The sequence below is a fragment of the Tachyglossus aculeatus genome, unplaced genomic scaffold (assembly GCF_015852505.1).
Source record: "Tachyglossus aculeatus isolate mTacAcu1 unplaced genomic scaffold, mTacAcu1.pri scaffold_116_arrow_ctg1, whole genome shotgun sequence".
In the NCBI taxonomy this organism is placed as follows: Eukaryota; Metazoa; Chordata; class Mammalia; order Monotremata; family Tachyglossidae; genus Tachyglossus; species Tachyglossus aculeatus.
The window spans coordinates 1,270,350-1,283,580 of NW_024044848.1; positions in this window are offsets into that span (position 1 = coordinate 1,270,350).

Here is a 13,231-nt window from a genome sequence, read left to right on the forward strand (position 1 = left end):
GTTCCCTGCCCACAGTGAGCTTACACACTAGAGGGGGAGACAGACCTTAGTATAAATAAATAATTTATAATATATAATTTAAAGATATGTACGGAAGTGTCATGTCTTTATTTCCTGTTTTCCAGGTGCTAAGTACAGTTTTTACTCCCTGTGGGTACTCAGTAAATATTATTACTACTCCTTCTTCTCCCCTTTATCCTCCTTCCCTCTTCCTCCCCTCCTCCTATTACTAGTACTAGAGAAGCAGCGTGACTTAGTGGAAAACACATGGGCTCGGGAGTCAGAGGATGTAGGTTCTAATCCCGGCTCTGCCACTTATCAGCTGTGTGACTTTGGGCAAGTGACTTAACTTTTCTGGGTCTCAGTTACCTCATCTGTAAAATGGAGATTAAAATTGTGAGCCCCACGTGGGACAATCTGATTACCTTGTATCTACCCCAGCACTCAGAACAGTGCTTGGCACATAGTAAGTTCTTAAGAAATACCATCATTATTATTATTATTGTTATCATTCTTATTATTATCATTATTACTGTTTTAGGGGATCTGAGAAGACAGTGGCCAGAAAAGGTAGAATGATTATAATTTCTTAAAGAACTGCCTCCAACAGGAAAAGATTCTGGTGCTCATACCAGTGATGAGGTTTGAGCCCACAAAGGAAATGGGAACCAGAAATGGTTTAGCAAACCTTTCGAATATGTGCCAGACATCCTGCTAAACAACCAGTCAACCGATCAATCATATTTATTGAGCACTTACTGTGGGCATAGCATTTTACTAAGCACTTCTGAGAGTGTAATTTAACAGAATCGATAGTTATGTTTTCTGCTTATACTGAGAATATAGTTGAGGAGGAGAAAGACGTTTATATAAATAAATTAAGGATATGTACTTAAATGCTGTGGTGCTGAGGGAGGGGTGAATAAAGGGTGCAAATCCAAGTGCAGAAGGGATGCAGGAAGAAGTGGGAGAAGAGGAAATCAGGGCTTTTTTGGGCAAGGCCTTTTGGAGATGTGTCTTCAAAAAGACTTGATTTGGGGGAATGAGTGTTTGTGTAACCAATCTGCAGCCACCCTATCACTGAAAAATAACTCAAGTAGGAAAGTTTTGATGTAAATGAATGTCAGATCTTGATAGCCTAATGTGACTAACTCTCACAATCAGAGTTGGATTGGTGTGAGATTTCAACAAGAAGAATGAATTCTATCTCTTTGTTTTTACTTACATACTTTCACCCAACTTTCAATATCACCTCTTGGTTAATGGATCATTTTACCATACTGGATTGATCCTTAGATCACTTCAGTCCTGTGTTCAAATATTGGTTTCCAAACATTCTCTTATCAGTGTGTATCAGTGAACATCAATGTACACCTCTCACCTACAGGATTTCCATCCAAAGTATTATTTTCACAGTTCAAGGAGACACCACAAGGTTTCTTTGAAATTTTTTGATCGAGGATGAATTTCTAGACAATAGTATTACTTAGTAATATTGAGAAGTAGTGTTTTCTAGTGGATAAAGCACAGGCCTGGGAGTCACAAGGACGTAAGTTTTAATCTGAACCCTGCCCCTTCTCTTCTGTTGTGACCTTGGGCAAGTCGCTTAACTTTTCTTGGTCTCTATTACCCCACCTGTAAAGTGGGCATTAAGATTGTGAGTTCCATGTGGGACATGGGTTGTGTCCATCCTGATTAGCTTGTATCTACCCTAGCCCTTAGAACAGTGCGTGGTGCATAATAAACGCGTAACAAATACCATAAAAACGATATAAACAAAGTTTAGGTGAACATGTGACTATCCACAATCACATGTTTTGTGATGCCCCACACCCGTAAGGCCTTTACAATGAGACTATAAAAATTTGCGCAGAGTCAAGGCATTATCTGTAGAATTGGTAAGCATATTTTTGAGAATCAGGAACATTGCCAAAATGTCAGAGAAAATAGTGCAAACGTATCCTTTTTAGTTAAATGGCTTCAGATGAGAGAAAAAAAAGAAATTTAGGAATAAACTGTAAAAGCCAATGAGGTGGGAATCCTTACCTTGAGTTGCTGTTGTGGATCTTGATGCTCTTTGGTGAATTTAGGGTTTTCCCATCCCAGCTCTTAGATCTTCACATGATAAAGCTGCTTTAGAGAGGAAGGACACAGTGCACTTTTGGGGTAGATAGGTTGGATATGTGGCCACAAAACAAGTAAATCATTTAGGTAAAACTTCTCAGGGTAATCAAGCTCAGCTGGCAGCTGGCCTACCACGTTCAGTTCACAAAGATCGTGTGATCGTGTGCTGTGGCAGACGGCTGAAAACTTAATGCCTGGAGGACAGCTCACTGACCTTCATCTTTGCAAATCTGTAGCTGCAGAAAATAGGAAAGACCGCTAGAAGGAGACCCTTTTATTAATGCCTCTCTATCCCTCCTTCCAGTCTATAACTTCACAGGTTTCACTTTGAGCTGCAGACAGACATTTAAAGGAGATCCCATACAACTTCATAGCTCTATTATAGTGTTTAGGATTCTCTCTCCTTCTCCCAGAGGAGTTGTTTTTTTTTTTCTTGAAGCATGTGCCAAAGCAGTTAAGCCCTGCGCTATTTGGGAGATTATCTGTGTCTCTGCCTAATCAACTCCTTTAATTTAGGAGCTGCCCTGGGGCCAGTGATGCTGAGTCAGATTCTATAGATGTGTGCGCAAGATTTATGGGTGTGCCAAAATGCACACACATGTCTGTAGGTCATGCACCTGAACTAGATAGGTAGCAGCCCCTGAACCTTGGGGAAGCAGTGTGGTATAATGGATAGAGCATGGACATGTCAGTCAAGAGGTCATAGGGTCTAATTCTGGCCGTGCCACCCGTCCGCTATGGGCCTTGGGCAAGTCACTTCACTTCTCTGGGCCTCAGTTACTTCATCTGGAAAATGGGGATTGAGACTGTGAACCCCATTCATTCATTCAATCGCATTTATTGAGCGCTTATTGTGTGCAGAGCACTGTACTACGCACTTGGGAAGTACAAGTCGGTAACATATAGATACGGTCCCTACCCAACAACGGGCCATGTGGGGCAGGGACTGTGCCCATCCCTATTGGCTTGTATTGCCCCCAGCACTTCGTACAGTGCCTGGCACCTAGTAACGGTTTAAGTAATACTGTTATTATTATTATTATTATTATTATTATTATTATTATTATTATTATTATTATCATCATCATTATTATTATTTTTATTTTATTACCCCGAGTGAAACAGCAATGCGGAGAGCTGGGGGAATTTCTGGGTGCATGGATTGGGCTGTTGGCTACAGTTCTCCCTGCCTTTCAATCAATCAGTCAATTCAATCGTATTTATTGAGCACTTACTTTGTGAAAAGCACTGTACTAAGTGCATATTTATAGATCACTTACTGTATACAGAGCACTGTGCCAAGCAATACAATAAAAGGAGGAGGTGTCGGTTTCCTTCTCGTTCCCCAGTGGCACTTTCGCATTATCCCTCCTCCCCCTTCCCTTTCCTTCCCCTCCTTTTAAGCCCATATTAATCGCCTCTACCACCCCTTTCTCACCTTCCTTGTCTTCTTTTCCTTGTCCACTCTGATCTTTGGAGACTTCAGCATCCACATGGATGTGACTGGTGACTCCTCTGCCGCCCGCCTTCTATCTCTCCTTGACGCTGCCTACCTCCTGCTCCACCCCAATTCGCCCAGTCACCAACTTGGTCACACCATCGACCTCATCATCTCCTACTGCTGCATTATCTCCGCCCTCACCAACTCTGAAATCCCTCTCTCTGATCATAACATTCTCACCTGCCTCCTCATTCGCACTCCTCCCCCCGTTAATCTATATTACTCTCAGAGACCTCCACTCTCTCGACCACATCCATTTCTCAGCGGATCACACCCCACCTCGCCTCCCTATCCTTTCTACTCAATTTTGATTATCAGATTACTGCTCTCAACTCCACCCTCTCTATTCAACTCAACTCGCTCGCTCCCCTTTCCCTCCGCCGCTCTCATACCACTAACCCACAGTCTTGGATCACTCCCGCTGTCCGCCGCTTTCGCTCTTATGCCTGAGCTGCTGAACGCTGCTGACGAAAGTCTAAACACCAAGCCAAATTTGTTCACTTCAAATCTATCCATTCCTGCCTTAACAATGCCCTCTCCTCTGCCAGTCAAAACTATTTCCCCTCCCTTGTTGACACTCATGCCCAACATCCCCGTCAGCTCTTCCGTACATTTAACTCCCTTCTCAGGCCCCCATTCCTCTCCCTCCTCCTTCCCTCACTCCCAACGATCTGGCCTCCTACTTCAAGAATAAAATTAAATCTATCAGGTCTGAGCTCCCCAAAGTCACTCCTTCCCGTTCTCCAACGCCCCCTTGCTCTCAACTCTCTCTGCTACTATCTCATCCTTCCCAGAAGTATCTTCAAATGAGATCCCCTCCCTCCTCTCAAGTGCTACCCCATCCACCTGTGCTTCAGACCCCATTCCCTCTCATCTTATGAAATCTCTCGCCCCTTCCTTCCTCCCCTCCTTAACGTCCATCTTCAACCAGTCACTCTCCTCTGCTTTCTTCCCCTCTGCCTTCAAACATGCCCACGTCTCCCCCATCCTAAAAGAACCCCTCTGTTGACCTCACCTCCCATTCTAGTTATCGCACTATCTCCCTCCTACCCTTTCTTTCAAAACTTCTTGAACGAGTCTTCTACACCCGCTGCCTTGAATTCCTCAACGCCAACTCTCTCCTTGACCCCCTCCATTTTGGCTTCCGTCCCCTACACTCCATCGACACTGCCCTCTCAAAGATCACCAATGACCTCTTCTTTCCAAATCCAACGGCTCCTACTTTATCCTAATCCTCCTCGACCTCTCAGCTGCCTTCGACACTGTGGACCATACCCTTCTCCTCGACACGCTATCCAACCTTGGCTTCACAGATTCTGTCTTCTCCTGGTTCTCCTCTTATTTCTCTGGCCGTTCTTTCTCAGTCTCCTTTGCGGGCTCCTCCTCGGGTCACTTCTTGGTTCCCTTCTGTTCTCTATCTACACTCATTCACTTGGTGAACTCATTCGCTCCCACGGCTTCAACTATCATCTCTACGCTGATGACACCCAAATCTACATCTCTGTCCCTGCTCTCTCTCCCTCCCTCCAGGCTCGTAGCCCCTTCTGCCTTCAGGACATCTCCATCTGGATTTCTGCCTACCATCTAAAACTCAATATGTCCAAGACTGAACTCCTTATCTTCCCTCCCAACCCCTGCCCTCTCCCTGACTTTCCCATTACTGTAGACAGCAGTACCATCCTTCCCGTTTCACAAGCCCACAACCTTGGTGTCAGAAACTCCTTACCCTCGGCTTCAAGGCTTTCCATCACCTCGCCCCCTCCTACCTCACCTCCCTTCTCTCCTTCTGCAGCCCAGACCGCACCCTCCGCTCCTCTGCCGATAATCTCCTCACCGTGCCTCGTTCATGCCTGTCCCGCCGTGGAACCCCGGACGGCGTCATCCCCCAGGCCTGGAATGCCCTCCCTCCCAACATCCGCCAAGCTAGCTCTCCTCCTCCTTCAAGGCCCACCTGAGAGCTCACCTCCTCCAGGAGGCCTTCTCAGACTGAGCCCCTTCCTTCCTCTCTCCCTCCTTCCCCTCTCCATCCCCCCCCGCCTTACCTCCTTCCCCTCCCCACAGCACCGGTATATATGTATATATGTTTGTATGTATTTATTACTCTATTTTATTTGTACATATTTATTCTAATTATTTTATTTTGTTAATATGTTTTGTTTTGTTCTCTATCTCCCCCTTCTAGACTGTGAGCCTACTGTTGGGTAGGGACCGTTTCTATATGTTGCCAATTTGTACTTCCCAAGCGCTTAGCACAGTGCTCTGCACACAGTAAGTACTCAATAAATACGATTGAATGAATGAACCCTCGATTCCGCTCTCTCGTTCACCCCACACATCCAACCTGTCACCAATACCTCCCGGTCACACCTCCACAACATCGCCAAGATCCTCCCTTTCCACTCCATCCAAACCGCTACCTTGCTGGTTCAATCTCTTATCCTATCCCGACTGGATTACTGCATCAGTCTCCTCTCTGATCTCCCATCGTCCTGTCTCTCCCCACTTCAGTCTATATTTCATTCTGCTGCCCGGAACATCTTTGTGCAGAAACGCTCTGGGCATGTTACTGCCCTCCTCAAAAATCTCCAGTGGCTGCCTGTCAACCTACGAATCAAGCAAAAACTCCTCACTCTCACGTTCAAGGCTCTCCATCACCTTGCCCGCTCTTACCTCACTTTCCTTCCCTCCTTCTACAGCCTATCCTGCACCCTCTGCTCCTCTGCCGCTAACTCCCTCGCTGTACCTCGTTCTCGCCTGTACCGCTGTCGACCCCCGGCCCACGTCCTTCCTCTGGCCTGGAATGCCCTCCCTCCACACGTCCGCCAAGCTAGCTCTCTTCTTCCCTTCAAAGCCCTACTGAGAGCTCAATTTCTCCAGGAGGCCTTCCCAGGCTGAGCCCCCATTTTCCTCTCCTCATCCCGATCTCCCCCGCCCTACCTTCTTCCCCTCGCCATAGCACTTGTAAATTTGCACGGATTCATTACTCTATTTAGTCTACTTGTACATATTTACTATTTCATTTATTTTGGTAACGATGTGCATATAGCTTTATTTCTATTTGTTCTGACAATTTTGACGCCTGTCTACATGTTTTGTTTTGTTGTCTGTCTCCCAGTTCTAGACTGTGAGCCCGGTGCTGGGTAAGGATCATCTCTATATGTTGCCTATTTGTACATCCCAAGTGCTTAGTAGAGGGCTCTGCACACAGTAAGCGCTCAATAAATGCGATTGAATGAATGAATGAATACAATTCAATAAAATACATAATACAATGCAGTAACATTGATGTAAGCTATCTCATACCTACAATGAATTTACAGTCTTCTGAAGTGGAGTAACAGGTCATCTGTCTCCCCCTGCCCCCTTCATATTTTCAGTCTGAATGGCTAGATTGTCATTAGGTCCTCTTTATAAAATCTTCATCTTCTAACCTGGGCTTCTCATAAAGTTCTTCCTGAGTCTACAAGGCCTAGCTCTTCTCAGATTAAACTGTCTCAAGCCACCACTATGACCCAATCCCTTGCTGCCCCACTCTCCCTCTGTTCTCTGTCCCACTATCCCTCTGTCATGTAAGAAGACAATTTTGTTCTACCTGTTCTGGTCACTGTCTTCTCAGACCCCTTCTGCCCTTGTAGTAGCAAGAGCAGTTAGACTCTTAGCTCCACGTGGGACATGAACTGTGTCTGAACCGCTTAACTTGTATCCATTCCAGGGCTTTTTGTCAGTCATTGATTTACATAGTTACTATCTAGGAAGAGCCTTGAAATAGTCATGAAATATGCGATGTAACAATTGTCACAGAAATGCAAATTGTCAACTGTATGGTGTTTCCAGTGACAGTGTATGGATCTGAAAGCTGGACAGTGAAAAAACAGGATAGGAAAAAAGATCAATTCTTTTGAAATGTGTGTTGAAGAAGGCTTTTGTGAATGCCGTGGACTGCCCAAAAAACAAACAAATGGATTTTGGAGCAAACTGAAAAAAAAGTGGTATTTGGAAGGCCAAATGACTTGACTTAGATTAGCATATTTTGGACACAAAATCAGGAGGACTAATTCCCTAGAGAAGACACTAATGCTACGAAAATTCCATGGAAAACGTGGAAGAGGTAGACTGACAGCTAGATGGATAGAGACCATAACAACAGTTATGGAAGAAGCATTAGGAGGGTTGTGGATTATGGCAGAGGACAGGACGTTCTGGAGAAAGTATAACTATGGAGTCACTATGACACAAAAAGTACTCGACGGCAATAAATAATAATAATAAATGTGTCCTACAGCGTTTTGCATATAGTAACCCTTTAACAAAAACCATAATTAGTAGTAGTAATTAATTAATTGTAAGCGGTAGCAATAGTAGTAGTATTTGTTGAGCGCCCACTGGGTCTGATGCACTATACAGCCCAAACTAGAGCCCACGCCCAGAATTGTGACCTCATCCTACACCTGAGGGAGGAGAACCTAGAAGGTACGTCAGTATCTCTCCCTGCCCACCACTCATTCTACACACATTCCATTCAACTAGCCCCCCCCAACCTGCCTAGATGGCACCATTTCCCACAAGGAAATCACGGTCTTAATCTCCATTTAACAAATGAGGTAACTGAGGCACAGAGCATTGGCTTGCCCAGGGTCCCACAAGGAAGAAATGGCAGAGCTGAAATTAGAACCCAGATCATCTGGCGCCCAAGCCTGTGCTCAATCCACTAGGCTATGCTGTTTCTGAGCCATTCCCAGTCTGCAAAAAGATTGGCTGATGATACCAGCCTGTGCCATTAGTTCTTCCCAGAGTTTCACGGTGTCAGTGGGGGTAATTAATTCTCACCCGACTCGCAATTATGTAGACTACTCTGTCATATAGGATGAGACTTTGCACCAGGAGAGGCATTTTCCATTTTTGAGCAAGACTGTGAAGTATGACGGGAAACCTCAATGCCTTGGTCATCACCTCCAGATAGAGCCACAATGTCCCTCTGAAGTGCTTCTAGGTTTGATTAATCAAATTCTTAATACCTTCTTGGGTCTTCTTCTGTGATGGCACTTGGAACCAATACATTCTCTATCAGGTAATAGCTTGTGTCCCCGAGAGAAAGGTAAACACTGCTAAATTTGTCCCATTCCCTGCTCCTCTCGCCATCACAAACACCTCTGCCCTTTCCTTTTCTCTCTTTTTTTTGTAAATGGTATTTGTTAAGTGCTTACTATGTTCCAGGCACTGTAGTAAGCGCTGAGGTGGATACAAAATAATCAAGTTGGACACAGTCCTTGTCCCTCATGAGGTTTAAAGCCTTAATCCCCATTTTACAGATGAGGGAACTGAGGCACAGAGAAGTGAAGTGATTTGCCCAAGGTCACACAGCAGATAAGTGGAGGAGCTGGGACAAGAACCCGGATCATCAGCATGGATTTGGAGGTCGAAGCCATGGGAACTAACGAGTTCTCCAAGGGAATGGGTATAGATGGAAAATAGAGGAGGACTCAAAACTGCACCTTGAGGGACCCCCCAACGATTAGGGGGTGGGAGGCAGAGAAGGAGCTCATGAAAAGGGTTGAGAATGAGCAGCTAGAGAGCTAGGAGAAGAACCAGAAGAGGACAGTGTTAGTGAAGCTGAGGTGGGATAATATTTACAGAAGGCGAAGGTCTCTAGGACTGAAAGTAGCTCAGAGGTCGAGGAGGATTAGGATGGAGTAAAGATCATTGGATCTGGAAAGAAGGACCTCACTGGTGACCTGTGAGTGGGCAATTTCTGTGGAGTGAAGGGAATGGAAGGTAGATTGGAGAGGGTTCAAGGAGAGAGAATTGGAGAAGAGGAACTTGAGATAGCAGATCTAAACCACTTTCTTAAGGGTATTGGAGACGCACAGAAGGAAAGAGTTGGGGCGATATTTGGAGGGATCCGTGGGGTCAAGAGACTATTTTTGGGATAGGTAAGAAGGGGTACTTTTGAAGGCAGTGGCAAAGAAGCCACTGGAGAGTGAACAGTTGAAGTTGACGGTTAGGGAGGGAGCAAGGGAGGGGACAGGTGTTTTGAAGAGGTGTGAAGGGATGGGGTTATATGCACTGGTGCAGGGTGTCTATTTTGAAAGAATGCAGGAGACCTTTTGAGATGCTGTTGGAAAAGATGGGAGAGTTGAAGAAGGGTCAGGAATGGGGAAGGACTGGGGAGGGGCAGGGAAGATTTTAGGGATCTCATGCCTGATGGCTTCAGTTATCTCAATAAAGAAGTTGGCCAGGTCTTTGGGGGCGAGAGATGGAGGAGACGGGGAGCTGAGGGTTTGAGGAGGGAGTTAAACATCTGGAATAACTGGTGAGGGCAATGGGCATGGGTATCAACAAGGATGAAGAAGCAATTTTGCCAGGAGGAGGAGAGGACAGGGTTAATGCACAGAGGGACATATATAAAGTGGGTGAGTTCAGTTGAATATCTAGATTTCCACCAGCTGTTCTGTGCAGCTTGTGCACAATAACGGAAGAGGTGGATTATTCATTCATTCAATCGTATTTATAGAGCGCTTACTGTGTGCAGATCACTATACTAAGCGCTTGGGAAATACAAGTCGGCAACACATAGAGACTGTCCCTACTCAACAACTGGCTTACAGTCTAGAAGGGGGAGACAGACACAAAACAAAACAAAACAAAACATCTAGACAAGATTATGGAAGTTATCCAGAACTGTGGGTTTGTGTTACAAGATAGATCGGCAAAGGCATAGGGAAGCTATTGAGTTGAGTTGAGTAGAGAAGGTGGTATTGAGAGCATCATTGTCATCATCAAGGCAAGGTAGAAGGTGAAAGGTAGCCTACCTCGACACTTATCCCTAAACCTAACCCTAACCCTAATGCTAGCTCTATCCATAACCCTAAACCTAACCTTAACCCTAGCCTTAGGTCTAGCCCTGGCCCTAACCCTAGCCTGAGTTCTTACCCTTACCCCAAGGTCTTATACTACCCTAGCAATTAACCCTATCCCTAACCCTAAGCATTAACAATAGCCCTAGGCCTAGCTATAACCCTAAACCTAATACTAGCCCGTGTCCTAAGCCTAACCCTAGGCCTTACCTTAACCCTTGTCCTAAACCTAAACCTAGCCTTCGGACTAGCCCTAGTCCTAGTACTAGCCTTAACTCTAAACTCAACTCTTACCTTAACTTTGGCCATAACTCTAGCTGTAGCCAGAGCCCTAATTATAACCCTAAACCTAACACACCATAATACTAACTCTAACCCAACTCTAACACTAAGTCAAATCCCAAACCTAACCCTAACCTTAACTTTAACCTTACTCCTAAAGATAGCCCTAAAACTAGCCCCAGGCCTACCCGGACCTCTAACCCTAACTGTATCAGTAACCTTTACAGGAGTCCTAGCCCTACCACTAATCCTAACTATCAACCTATACCTAACCCTAACCCTAATCCCTACCTGAGCACTAGCCCTATCCCTAACACAAGCCTTAAAGATTTCCTTAACCTCAAACCTAACCCTAGCCCTAACCCTAACCCTAACCTTAACCCTAAAATTTTCCGGAGCCATAAACTCTAATTGTAACCATAACCCTAAACCTAACCCAACCCCTAACCCTAACCCCAACAATAACCTTAACCCTAACCCTAAAGTAACCCCAAATCTATACCTAATCCTAACCCTATACCTAACCCTACCCCTAATCCTAACCTTAACCCTATCCCTATCCCTAACACTAGCCCTAAATCTTTCCTTAACTTCAAACCTAACTCTAGCCCTAACCCTAATCGTAACCTTAAATCTTTCAGGGGCCAAAAAGCAAACTCTAACTGTAACCATAACGTAACCCTAACCCTAACAATAACCTTAACCCTAACCCTAAAGTAAGCCTAACCCTAACCCTAGCCCTAACTCTCATCCTAACCCTAGCCCTAACCCTAGAGTTAGCCCAGCCCTAACCCTAACCCTACTCCTTATCTTAACCCTAACCTTGTCCATAACGTTTTTAACTCTAGCTGCAGCCCAAGCCCTAGCACTAACCCGAACCCTAGCCCTAACCATAAAACAACCACCCCCAATGTTAATTCCACCCCTAATCCTAATCCTAGTACTAGGACAAACCCGATCCCCAGCCCTAATCCTAACTCTAACCCTAATACTAACAATAACCCTAGGCCTCCCCTTAAGCCTAATGCTAATCCTAGAGCTACCCTTAATACTAATCCTAAACCAAACCCTAACCCTCTTGGCTCTAGGTTTAGCCCTAGTGTTCAACTTAATCCTAACCCTAAATCTATCCCTAATCCTAGCCCTAATACTAGCACTAACTTTAAACCTCAAGCCTAGCCTTAACCTTAACCTAACCCTCTCCCTGAACTTTACCAAAAACCCAGACCCTATCCTAACCTTATAACCCTAACCCTAACCTTATAACCCTAACCTTAAACCTAAAAGTAACATTAAAACTAACCGTGTGCCTAGGTCTATCCCTAGCCATAACTCTAAACACAACCATAACCCTAACCCTGGCTGAAACCTAATCAAAGGTCTAATGCTAACCCTGACCCTAACCTTAATCATAGAATTTGGATAAACCCATCCCTTAACCCTAACCACAACCTTAACTCTATAACCCTAAACCTAATTCTAGTCCTAGCCCTAGCTCTAACCCTAACTCTAACCCTATCAATAACCCAGACCATAACCCTAACATAATTCAAGACCCAACCCTAACCCTAACCTTACCACTAGTCCTAACCCCAACCCTAACCCTAAACTTAACTATAAATCTAACTCCAAGTGTAATGCTAATCATAACCCTAACACTTCCCGAAACTTTAGGTCTAGCTCAACCCTAACTCAATACGTAGTACTAACCTTAACCCTAACCCTAATCCTAATCTTAATCCTAATCCTACCCCTAACCCTAACCTTAACCTTAGGCCTAGCCATTGCTTTAACCCTAACGTTATCCAATCCCTAACCCTCAATTTAACCCCAACTCTAACTCAATTTCTACCCTTACCTTAACCCTAATCCCAACCTTAGCCCCAAACTAACCCTAAATCTGAACCTAACCCTAACCTTAATGATTGATTGACTGACTTATTAACCCTAACCCTAACTCTAAACAAAACCCTAACTACAACCCTAGTCCTAACCCAGCCATAAGCCTAGTCTATGCCCTAACCTTAAATCTAACCCTAAATGAAATCCTAAACCTACATCTAGCCCTAGCCCTAGACCCAACCCCAAGTCTAACGCTTACCCTAACCCTAATCTTAACACTAACGTTAAACGTAAACCTAATTGCCCAAAGATAGGAAAGAATGTGTAGGGCCCATGAACATGGACTCTTCCAACCCTGAGAATGTCATTAAACTGGTTAATCTCCCAGGTCAACTAAGTGTCCTAATCCTAACCCTAGCCCCCTCCTTCCTTTCCCCCTCCTCCCCCTCTTCATCCCCCGCCTTACCTCCTTCACTTCCCCACAGCACCTGTATATATGTATATATGCTTGTACGTATTTATTACTCTATTTATTTATTTATTTTACTTGTACATATTTACTCTACTTATTTTATTTTGTTAATGTGTTTTATTTTGTTCTCTATGTCCCCCATCTAGACTGTGAGCC